This window comes from Dermacentor variabilis, unplaced genomic scaffold, assembly GCF_050947875.1.
Source record: "Dermacentor variabilis isolate Ectoservices unplaced genomic scaffold, ASM5094787v1 scaffold_41, whole genome shotgun sequence".
Lineage (NCBI taxonomy): Eukaryota > Metazoa > Arthropoda > Arachnida > Ixodida > Ixodidae > Dermacentor > Dermacentor variabilis.
The window spans coordinates 171,779-184,249 of NW_027460599.1; the positions used below are offsets into that span (position 1 = coordinate 171,779).

At 47.6% G+C, this 12,471-nt stretch overlaps 1 pseudogene; it reads right to left on the minus strand.

Annotated features, from left to right (window-relative positions):
* Positions 1–6,363: 6,363 nt before the first annotated feature.
* On the minus strand, positions 6,364–11,453 carry LOC142569046 (epidermal growth factor receptor-like; annotated as a pseudogene).
* Positions 11,454–12,471: the final 1,018 nt, after the last annotated feature.

A 12,471-nucleotide genomic window follows, 5' to 3' on the forward strand; every position in this document is an offset into this window, starting at 1 on the left:
CAAATTTAACGATGGCGTGCTTACACAACGCGACCCCTTTTTCCTGACATAGAAGGCCTCAATAATCTCCCTCGTAGTCTGGTTTTTATGCGCGGAAAGTATTGTGGTGTTTTTATATATTGGAGTGCACCCATGCTCAGAGCAATGCCGCGCGACATGCGAGCAGGCATTACCCGTTAGTGAGCGCCTATGTTCAGACAATCTAATATTGAGGCAACGACCTGTTTGACCGATGTATACGTGACCGCAGGAAAAAGGAAGCTCATAAACAACTCGCATTCTACAGTGCACAAACGGGGAAGTATGCTTAACAGTACAGCCTTTCCGAGCATGAGTGGAGGCAGCCTGGGGCAATTTCCTATCGATCTTACCACAAATTTTGATCAACTTGTTAGGGGCAGAAAAAACAACCTTTATATGAAATCTGCCTGCTACATTCCTGAGATTGTGATAGTTTATGTGCAGGCTCTGGATTGTTCATTCTTGTGGGTGCTCCTAATTTTACACGCTTAACAAGCTTCTGTACTGTCATGCGGATAGCATCCCTTCGAAAATCTGCCGCTCTCGAACGCTTCAGTTGTTTTAAGAAACTCTCAGAGGTCTTGTGAAAACACGATTTCGAAAGTGCGCAAAATAGAACCGAAAACGCAATGCCGTTTTTTACCACCTTGGAATGTGGGGAGTGAAAATTTAAAATTGGTTTTTCTGACCTTGGGCAATACATCCAGCACACATGCGTATCAGTTAGTTTGAGCCTCGTATCTAAAAATTGTAGTTCGTTCTTATCTGGCACTTCATGTGTGAAGACTAACCCTGAGCCACATTTCTGGAATACTTGAAGTACATTATGAACCATTTGTCGGAAATTAGTACTCTTCACAAAGATCAGAAAATTATCAATATATTTTAGCACTTTCAATGTTCGGTCATCTAGGTTACCTTATATGCCGGTGACGTGAGTGACCGCTTCGACCCCAGCATGGCCCCGATTGAGTCATCTGATGGCTCCTCTACAGATGATATGGGCTCGGACAGCGATTTTACCGTGGTGTCAAGCCGACGTCTCAAGAGAAAGATACGAAGAACATCACAGACCAGTCGCCAGGCGACGACAAAGGCAAGTGGCAAGCAGTCATACAATATTGCATACGTACCAACTATGAAAACAGACAACCTCAACACACTGAACAGGCAGAGCCTGTCGGAATATTTTGAACGAACTGCCCGTCAAGTAGAAGAAATACGTATAAACGCTCGAAAGAACATCCTCTCGGTGGAAGTCAATGCACCGACAGTACTGGAGACACTAAAAAGCGTCACTCAGTTGGAAAGCATCCCTGTTCGCGCATTCCCCACATACGGCAAGGAAACGACGACAGGGGTCATCTACGCCGTGGACATTGATATTACAGACACTGACCTGGCGAAACTACTATCATCGTCGGCTCTTGTGCTCAGCTTTCGCCGTTTTGGACGATACCGATGTGTAAAATTAGTGTTCCAGTCGGAAACTTTGCCAACACACGTCAATGTTGGATATGTGAGGCATCCGGTACGTCCTTTCGTGCCGAGACTTTTACAATGCCATAAGTGTATGAAACTTGGGCATATCAGTGCAGTTTGCAAGGGTGCAGTAACACGCAAACAATGCGGTGGACCTCACGGAGACAGCAATTGCAACGTTGCTGCGAAGTGTCCAAATTGTTCTCGTGCTCACGACGCAACTTCAAAAGAGTGCCCAAAGATCAGGAACGAAATGGGTATTCTGAAGATGGGTAGAGATCATTCACGCACAGGGAAGCGGCAAGGGCTATCCGCCACCGCAGACGCCGTTCACGACACCGACATCAACGGGACCGCAGCCCTCGTCGCGTAGAAGGAACGACAGCTCAAGTGCAGCATCCACCCCCTCCTCGTCTCAGGAATGAAGCACGTGCCTCAAAGCCTTTGTATGCTGCGAAAGTGAAACGCGGCTCATCATCGGCCCCGAACACATCGGAGTCTCAGTGGCCCTCGTTACCATCAAGGCCTGCGGGAAAACCCCCTTATGCATCGTTACTACACGCACTGAAGAAAATGAAAAGATGGATGACATTGACGTCAAGAGTATGTTGAAAAATTTGATGGGCTCCATGCGCACGATTCTTTCCGGCCTAAATACCATGCCTGCCAAGGCTGCCGTGCAGCTATTGAAGTGTTGTAACCACTGCTAGTGGTTCTTCACTAAGCAAGTATGGCGATGACGTTTGAAGAACGGATGCGTCAGTCGCTTGTTATGCAATGGAATGCTCGAGGTCTACGTGGTCGTTTGTCGGATTTCCGGCAGCGGGTATGTAAGTACCAATTTCCTGTTATTGTTATCTGTGAACCTAATGTGGATTGCTCGCACCTGATGTCTCTGCTGCAAGCATCGCAAGGTCCTCATATTGTGATTGGTGACTTTAACGCGCACCATCCCCTGTGGTGTAGCACTTCGATGAATTCTCGTGGCAAATATTTGGCCGACTTCATGTGTAGTCAGGGACTAGATGTGCTCAATGACGGGTCTCCCACATTTATTCGTGGCACGTCCTACAGCAGCTGTATTGACCTAACGTTTGTATCAAGCAGCCTTCTGCCTTCAGCATGCTGGTCGACGGATCTAGAGACTCATGGTAGTGACCACCTCCCCACTTACGTTCAATTTAGCTGCTTTCGCCGTTCAGCCTCACGTTACATGCGTCAAACAGACTGAATTTTATTTAAGACTTCTGTCGACCCCGCCTGTACGAGCATGACTTCTCCATCCGAAATAGAGGACATCATTGCTTCTACCCTGCGGGACAAAACCAGAGAAATCAGCATACCTAGGCACAGATCATCGGTCGAGGTAAAATATGAGGTCCTTCCTGTAATCCGTCGCCGCGCGGAACGGCGATACAGAAGAACAAAGTCACCGTCAGATCTTTGGAACAGTCGCCGAGCTCAACAACATGTTCTTTGGCATCTGTAGAAGCTTGATAGACAGCGCTGGAGGGCATTCTCTGGATGCCCTCCAGCCGGGCTGGAGTCCATCCGGGCTGTCGTGGATCCCTAGATCCACGACAGCCCCCTATCTAAGATCTGGCGGGTCATACGAAGTCTCCAGGCAACTCCACAGCAAAGACACCCATTCCGTGCGGTGGCTCTACATTAACGCCGAACCGAATTGGAGGTAGCAGAGGACTACTGTAAACTCATTGTGGGCGCATCTAATGCAGTGATGTCATCCCTTGTCACCATCGCGCCCCCGTCACCTGATGAGCGACTCGAAGTACCGTTTACGATGCAAGAGCATCACGCTGCGATTTCGGTTTCTCGACGCTCATCGGCACCAGGACCAGACGGAATCACATACGCTGCACTCTGCCATCTTGGCACCGAATCACGACGTCTTCTTTTATCTTATTATAATACGGCGTGGGAGACAGGAAATGTTGCAGATTGTTGGAAATGCAGTCGCGTTGTAGCGCTGCTTAAACCGGGGAAATACCCTAACGAGCTTTCCTCCTACAGACCGATCGCCTTAGCCAGTTGCGTCGGCAAAGTAATGAAAAGAATGGTCTTGTCAAGGCGTGAATGTTCTCTAGAGAGAAATAATTGCTTTCCTGATTTTATGCATGGATTTAGAATCTGCATGCATGGATTTATGCATGGATTTAGTTCTTCCATTGACGGTGTTATCGACTTGGTCTCCACTGTTGAACAGGAAAGAAGTCACCGTCGGTTAGTTTGAGCTGTTTTTCTGGATATTAAGGGTGAATACGACAATGGTACTCCATTATCCAATCCTTGATGCACTGGAAGATTTAGACATCGGTGGCCGGCTATATGCATGGATTGTTAGCTACCTCAGTGGCCGCATGGTGCATATGTCGACAAGTGATGGCAACACCGGACAGTACCATATCCATCGAGGTGTTCCACAAGGAGAAGTTCTCAGTCCAACTCTTTTCAATGTTGCATTGATTGGCTTTGCATCCGAACTTCCTAGCACGGTGAAGATTAGCGCATATGCGGACGACATATGCATATGGACATCTGGAACCACCCGTCCCCAAATGCGTGCTAGGCTTCAACGTGCAGTGACAATCACAGCTAAGTATCTGCGGCGTCAAGGCCTCCAACTCTCAACAGAAAAATGTTTCGTGATTACATTCACGCAAAAACAAATGATCAGGTATCCGATAATCGTTAACGGTGTAGCGATACCTGCGGTTACACACCACAGATTCCTTGGCTTAGTCATAGACCGGGGATTATCTTGGTCAAGACACGTCGCCCCACTGAAGTCTAAGCTGAAGAGTTTTGTTCACGTCCTTCGCGTCGTTGCAGGGGCAAGATGGGCCCCTCGGAGTCGTCATTACTCCAATTGTACCAAGCACTATTCGTAGTGTATATACGGTACGGCATTCCGGCGCTCTCAAGCATGGCACTTAGCTGTGTGCGCGCGCTGGAGAGCATTCAAGCTCAAGCATTGCGCACATGTTTAGGCCTCCCACGATGCACGTCAACCAAACGAACAATAGCGGAATCTCGTGCTTGTCCTATTGGGGTATACTTGCTCTGGGAGCCTCTTCGAATATACCTTCGCGTGTTGACCCGACACAGGCACCATCCTCTGTCATCGCTCCCTGGCACCCACCCAGGTTCCAGCTTTTCAAGGACTATATCGCGCCATCACAGCGTTTTGCCGTCGAGAGTTTTTCCCGCCTGTATTCCAAGAATATCCCCGTGGGTTCTGCCTAAACCTGTCGTTACATTGCAGATACCTGGAATTACTAAAAAGTCATCCGTTGCATCTATTGGCCTCAGGCAACTCACCCTGTGGCACATTTCTGCAATATACGGAGATACTGTACACGTGTATACCGATGGCTCTGTCACGCCATATGCCTCCACTGCAGCCTTCGTCATTCCACATATGATCATCGCTCGGTGGTTTAAACTAGACCATAGCTGAACGTCAACTGCCGCAGAACTTGTTGCTATCCGGGAGGCACTTCGATTTCTCTCCGAGGAGCCTCCTCACGCATGGACGATATTCTGCGATTGCAAGCCAGCTCTTCAAACGATTGACTGTGTCCTCAGGCGGGGCCCGTATTATACAATGGTTATAGAAATTACAGAACGCCTCGACCATGCAACTAGAAATGGCCGCAATGTCACCTTTCCGTGGATACCCTCACACTGTGGCCTGATCGGGAACGAACAGGCAGACGCTGAAGCGAAAACTGCTATAGATAATGCTTGTGAAGTACGCATTCCGTTCTCACGTACAGACAGAAACGCCCTACTTCGTCGCGTAAACCGCAACTCTACGTTAGAACACTGGACCCAACCAGATCGACGACACAAGCGATTACACATATGGGACCAAGAAATAAAATTTCGTATGCCTCACAAGCTCAAAAGAAGCCACACGAGCATGGTGCACCGGATTCGCCTTGGTGTCGCCTTCACCAACCGTTATAGACATATGACAGGTGCCAGTGACACTAGCCCAAACTGTGAATGCTGTGTGTCGCCAGAGACACTTGAACAAATATTTTGTGTGTGTCCCGCCTACGAGCAAGAACGACAGCAACTTGTCTCTCTTGCATTGCAAAGATCCATGAGAGACCGCTATCGGACGAGTTTCTTTTAGGTCCTTGGCCTAATGCAAACAGCGCAGCCCTTGTAACAAGAGCTGCTATAGCTTTTTTCCAAGCCACTGGGTTGGACGCACGGCTCTAGAGAGGCCACAACTCTGTGAATTTGTATATACGCATCTCTTCCTTATACCATCATCATTCATTAGCCATTTCCCTCCCCGCCCCTCTTCCCCAGTGTAGAGTAGCAGGCCAGAGCAAGTTATAGCTGAGGCCGACCTTTCGGCCTTTCTGTAAATAAATTTCTCTCTCTCTACGTCTTCGATGTCGAAGTAACAAGGGTTATAGCAACCTTGATATAAACAGATAGTCTGCGGCACTTCTCTGGACTAACATCGACGGTAAATCGCTAAATAGGACTTGACGAACGTGCTAAGGAGACAGCTAGCACCATGCATGTTACACCATGGCTTCTTTTTTAGGAGGTTCCCGAAATCTCAGCGCCGTATCTGCTATTAGTTGTTTTTACGAAGAGCAGGTTTTTTTTTTTGTTGTCGTTAACACAGTTATGTGACTGATGGAAGTACAAGTACGATCAACTTGGACCGCACAGCGCACAAGAGCCCAATCACCGAGACTCGCAAATGAATGCAACGTTTTCTTTACCGTGAAATGCCACGCACGCGGCAGGATATAAAATCAGCATTTTTTTTCTGCACTGTTTTTAATAGTGAAAAACAAGAAACAATAAATCTTACTCTGTTAGTGTCCGACCGCCGATTACTTCTAGATTGCGAAAGTACGACAGCGATGTGAACTTGGGATGCGAAGCCTGCATGTTGGCGTAGCCAGTGACTTCCTTCAGCGTGCTGAACACTCCCAATTTGCTCGGGTCCATCTTGTCGTAGCGCGGACCGAGCGAGAAACTGCGAGGAAAGTTCGTAAGGGACCTGGATATTTACAACGAGTATGGCCAGACAACTGTCAAGATACATCACACGCTCAGAGGCTTGTGGACGGCCATACTTGTACAAGGAAAAAAAGAAAGAAAGAAACACGTACTCGGCGTAAACTTCCTGAAAGCCGTTAAATGTCGAGTCCAAGATGGTAAGGGAACCTTCGATTATAGTGCAGCCGCGGAAGTGCTCGATCTTGATTGAGTTGACTACGCTCGCCCCTCGGCAGTCTGCAAGAGGAAACGCGGGAAAGCCGCCCGTCACGCGCTGCGCTGTGCTCAGTTGGAAACAGCTACGTACGACGGAGTTGTAGCATCGTATACACTACACGAAAAAACCATTAAGTCATCACCGCATGCCCGTTACCAGTCGCATTCAACATAATGGCACAGCGACATCGTTACATAAAAAAGAATAAGTCCGAAACAGCTATTTACAAAACTCGTCAGTCATTCATTATAATACAGAGCACTGAAAGACGAGAATATTGTGTAACCGGGTAAAGAACTGCCCCTTCTTCCTATTCCAGCAATGACTGCGGAGAAACTGCAGTTTCGTTTAAATAGATAACCATGCAAGCAGAAGATGCTGGCGACCTCAGTGACAAGAGAAACGTACTCCTTGGAGGGCACCTTTCTGTAATCAAGGCAAAAGCTTTTTTAACTAATGAATGTGGACGGGACGACAAACTTAAATCAGAGGCCATATTCCCCTCTAGTAGCCTTTGGGCGGCAACTCTGCTGCGCTATACTGCTTGAAGTTGGGAGCGTTTCTTTTCTTCTACCATACGATTTGTCCTTCGTGCCGAGGAGTAGGAAATGCACATTTGTTTTTGGACTCACTCGCATACTATCCATCCTGCCATCGCACTCAACTATCACTCATGAGAAAACGACGCTAACGTCACACTCTAGTGGTCTGGATCACAATCGCCACCCACGTCGTCTATAAAATGAACGGCAGTCTCGGGCGCACGATTAAAAATTGTCTGTGGTTTAGCTCTGGTTAAATCTGCTTGAATTGCGAAAGCAATATCTGAATGGATATAGACTCTTCGTCGTTAACTTCCATGGTGAGACTGATCAACCAACGCGTAGCGCACCGCTATATATCACAGGGAAGCCACCACGGAGCGAGCGCAAGGCGAGGAGGTCGTCATATCAACGGAGAGACCACCTGTTAGGCGCGGCGCCGGCTCGGGGCTGGTGTTGGTGCAAACTTTATGTAGTGAACGCCAAACCCTCCTAAATACTCCGCGTACTTTTTTTTTCTCTCGCTATAAGGACAGACGTCGTGCACATTAGGCGGAGGACACTCACTTGTCGGGCAGGGTCCGTCGCAGGGCACGCACTCGCCCCGTTGCGCCTTCCTGTTGGGCGGGCAGTTGCGGACGCAGGCGCCGTTTTCGCGCAGCACGTGCTCGGGGCAGTCCTCGACGCAGGCGTCGCCGTACGCGTACTTGCCGTGCGGGTTGTGGTTCAATGAGTAGGTGTTTGGGTTTTAGCGCATCATGGGAGGACACTGCTGCTTGCACACGCCGTCGTCGTAGAAGTTCTGGCAGGCGAGACAGTCGCTCTGCTTGTGCACCACGCAGCCGCCGGCGCAGAACAGGTGGCAGCACACCCGCGGCTCCGGCCCGAAGCAGCGGCTCTGGTGGCACAGCGGCGAGCAGTTCACCTTGGAGAACTTCGGGCAGTTGTGCGGCCCTTCGCCCCAGCAGTGGCCGCAGCGGCACGACGCGTCGCACGGCGGGCAGCTGCGCTCGGGTTCCGTGAAGTTGTACACGTAGACCATGTGCGCCGACGGGCCGGACAGGATCCCATCCCACTGGATGTGGCGCGCGCGGCACAGGTTGTAGTTGTGGAAGAAGGCCACGTTGCCGCGCAGGATGTCGCGCAGCGCCGGCAACTCGAGGTTCTCCATCTTGGACAGCGTCACGATGAGCGCGAACTCCTCGTCGTGCACGTTCAGCTTGAAGAGGCTGCGGCCCCGGACGATCATCAGGCTCGGCAGCAGGATGCGCTGCACGCCCACGTGCGATATGAGCACGTAGCCCGTCACCTCGCGGATGTCGCGCAGGAAGCTCAGGTCCAGGCTCTTGTTCTGCGGAGTAGACGTTGGGTGGAGGACGGGGAGAAAGCGCCATGGTTAGCGCTTGTTACACGAGCAATATACCCGAGACGAAGAGGTTCTCTCCGCTCAGTGCTGCACAAGACTGCACGAGCATGTCCTTCCGTGGTGGTCACCGCATCGGCACAGCTATCAATAAGCTTGATAAAAGCTGTTGTGCGCAGTGAACGTCGTTAAAGATGATGGCCGTGTGAAACATATTTGTGCGAGTGCTGAGTAACGCGGAAAGCTGCCCGTCACGCGCTGCGCTGTGCTCAGTTGGAAACAGCTACGTACGACGGAGTTGTAGCATCGTATACACTACACGAAAGACGCATTACGTCATGACCGCATGCCCGTCACCAGTCGCATTCAACATAATGACACAGCGACATCGTTACATAAGAATTCGTCTGAAACAGCCATTTACAAAACTCGTCAGTCATTCATTATAATACTGAGCACTGAAAGACGAGAAGATTGTGTAACCGGGTAAAGAACTGCCCCTTCTTCTTATTCCAGCAATGACTGCGGAGAAACTGCAGTTTCGTTTAAATAGATAAATATGCAAGCAGAAGATGCTGGCGACCTCAGTGACAAGAGAAACGTATTCCTGAAAGGGCAGCTTTCTATCATCAAGGCAAAAGTTTTTTAAACTAAAGAATGTGGACGGGACGACAAACTTCAATCAGAGGCCGTATTCCCCTCTAGTAGCCTTGGGGCGGCAACTTTGCATCGCTATTGGCCTCGAGATCGAACAGATTCGGCTCCTAGCGGTGAGGTGACGAAGCTTCTAAGTGTGGGTGCCGGTGGCCCGTAGCCGCTTCAGCCGCAGTGTGCAGCGTTCGTAGTTCGCGATTTCACGATGGATGTTGTCGAGGACGGTTTGTTCGATGGTGAGGAACTTCTCAACCTGTTATTCTTTCATTTTTGTAACGGAAATTCGTAAAGTAAATCGCTGTACATTTTTAGTGTACTGATGCGGTAAGCATTTGCTTAACGCGACCACACCATGTGCGCTCGTCTCCTTTCAACGTGTTGTGAGGTTAACATGCGTTCTTTTTCCGTTTTACAGTACCCTTGCCTCTAAGCACAATTCTCAACCATGTTGGGGATGGTGTCAAGTGTCTCGTCGAAGGCGACGATGTTGTTGCGGCGGGCCACATCATTGAGTGTAGTACCGTCGCTTCCACCTGCTGCTCTGAGGGTCCTGTGCACGTTATCGCATTTGTGCTGCAGTCGTCCGCGCTTAGTAAAGACCCACACCGAGTCGACCTGAAGTTGACCGACGAGACAGAAATAGCAGAATTGAACTGCACATGCCCTGCATGGTAAAGTATTGCTTCAAGTTGTTCGTATGTAGAAGGTCGCGGCGCGTATCGCGAGTTGTTTACATTACATCATACTAAGCTGACTCGCGGATTTGCGATGTGTTTACGTTATGCGATAAATTTAGAGTACTTATGTTGCTTTATCAATTTTTGTTTTTAGCCAGACCTACGAAATCGCGAGTTAGTTTCAGAGTGTTACTACCATTGTAAAATGCTTTCGAGTCGCTTTATAACCAGTTGCAACCGTTACACGAAGCTCAAATAAAGCATGCAACGTATAATTTATGTTGTATCATAATCATTAGATCCCTTTAATTACTTTCGCATGCAGGCACTTGAATTTGCAGTGGTGTTTATGGTAAATCCCCACAATATAGTCATTAAGATAATATTTAATTTGTAAGAGGCCTATTTTTTGACTAGCTTAATATAGTGGCTCTTGTTTCCAGAGCTTTTATAAGATCAGTTACGGACCGATCACATGTGGTAGCATCATTTATTTACTACATCTGACAATAAGGTGTTTCAGCAGTATGTAAAATCAGTGCACCTGGTGAGTATAAACGATGCACCTTGGAATCATTTTCACATTGTTTTTCTTTCAGCGCCTCTCACAAGTGCAAGCATTGTATTGCTGTGATTTTCCATATTAACAAAGTACGGCAATTAACCCTTTTGTCAACAAATGACTTACCCCAGTCATGTGGACAAAACGCCAAGTATACTGTAAAGCAGAAATATGGACCCACCCCCATAACTGAACTACCATGCTGCCCCAAGGTATGCATATTGGTTTGGCTGCCTAAATATTGTGTTATCCCTAAAGTGATTGGCAGATTTTTTACAGCTACAGCTCAGTAATAATGGTGATTCAGGAAAGACGGGCACGAAACCGCTTACATTTAATTCCCTTGAAACGCTATGTCATGTGGCAACCCAAGTGTTAAAGAAAAAACATTAATTTGCTTTCACAGTGCTCTGGCATACAAGTATACTCTTGATTTTAAATTGCCTGAGACGAAACACAATTGCACATCGACATAAGCAATATTGTAACATGACTTTATGATGCAAGTCGTTGTAAGCAGAGGACGCATGTTACCATGAAAGACGTGTGTTGGCTTATGCTATTGCTTGTTCTAAGCCTTGTTTCCATTGAGTTCGCTATAAGAAACTTTGTAATTATGCGATGCAGCTTTTCATACATTTTTACAATGGAATGTAGATTAATATTAGATAGCTACAAGCTTGCAAGAGAGGTTTTAGCTTGTCTTGCTCATGTAAATGCACACAGTAGCATCCAGAATGACTACTCTACTTTTTCAATTTATTCAAAAATAATTCACTATCTTTAGAGAATATTTAGATTTCTTACAAAAATGTTCGAGAAAATGGCATATGTTTGCTCGCAACCAAGTGACCTTGCTAATGAATTGTCTAGTTGCCATTTGATTTAACCTCTTGGGTACTTCCGTCAGTCAAATTTATTTATATTTGATGCTTTGCCCTGGCATGCCCAACACGTTTGCTGTATTTATTTTGTACACTGTTACGATTAGGTCATCGAAATTTTAAGCGAATATGTTAACCATTGTAATTATGTTAATTTAATGGAGGTTTGTATCTAGTTTCAGGAGCCTGCAGTTTCGCGGCCACAGGAAGGAGTACTAAAAAGGCTCATGCGTGGCTTGCCATATGCTTGCTCAGCCGAAATGCACGTCACAAAAAAGCCAAGACGAGGTGCCAATTTCATTCGTTCATTTTCGAATACCTGGCTTGATACACCTGCGAGGCTAAACTATTGTTCTATAGTGACAGACCGCTTGTTTTCAGGGGCATGTGTATCGACAGAAATTCATACATATGGTGTTTGATTCTTCAACTTGTCATGACAAAACAAATGCCTTTCTGCATCCGCAGGACTCCGCTCTCAACAAGCTTGCCAACAACACTGCAACTAACAAAGCAGCCGAGCCCTGCACAATGCTCGAGCTCATAAGAAAGTCGCAGAAGCCAGATTTCAGTTCCTTCGTGGAAGAGGTGCAAGAAGCATTTAATGAAAACACAATTAGTGAAATAGAGAGGCTCGCAGTGTCCCAATCTGCTAGTGATGTTTGGCACAGCTATCGCAAGGGTCTTGTCACCAGTACAATCTGCCACAAACAAAAGCACATAAGCTCAAGTCAGAGCCACGGCCCCACAACCTGCCAGGCCTATACAAGGCAGTTTTAAAAGCTCAACATTTCAGACAAAGGCCATGAAGGCTGTTAGCGAAAGAGAAAGCGAAGCAAGGGAAAGATATGCAGCAATAATGAATGCCGATGGGCACACCGTCACTGTGAAGCAGACTGGATTTATAGTGTATAAAGATTTTCCTGTGATCTGTTGTTCCCCTGATGGGATTGTGAATTTTGCATGCGAATGCTGCTCAGGAAAGACAAGTATGCTTGAGATAATGTGCGCTCA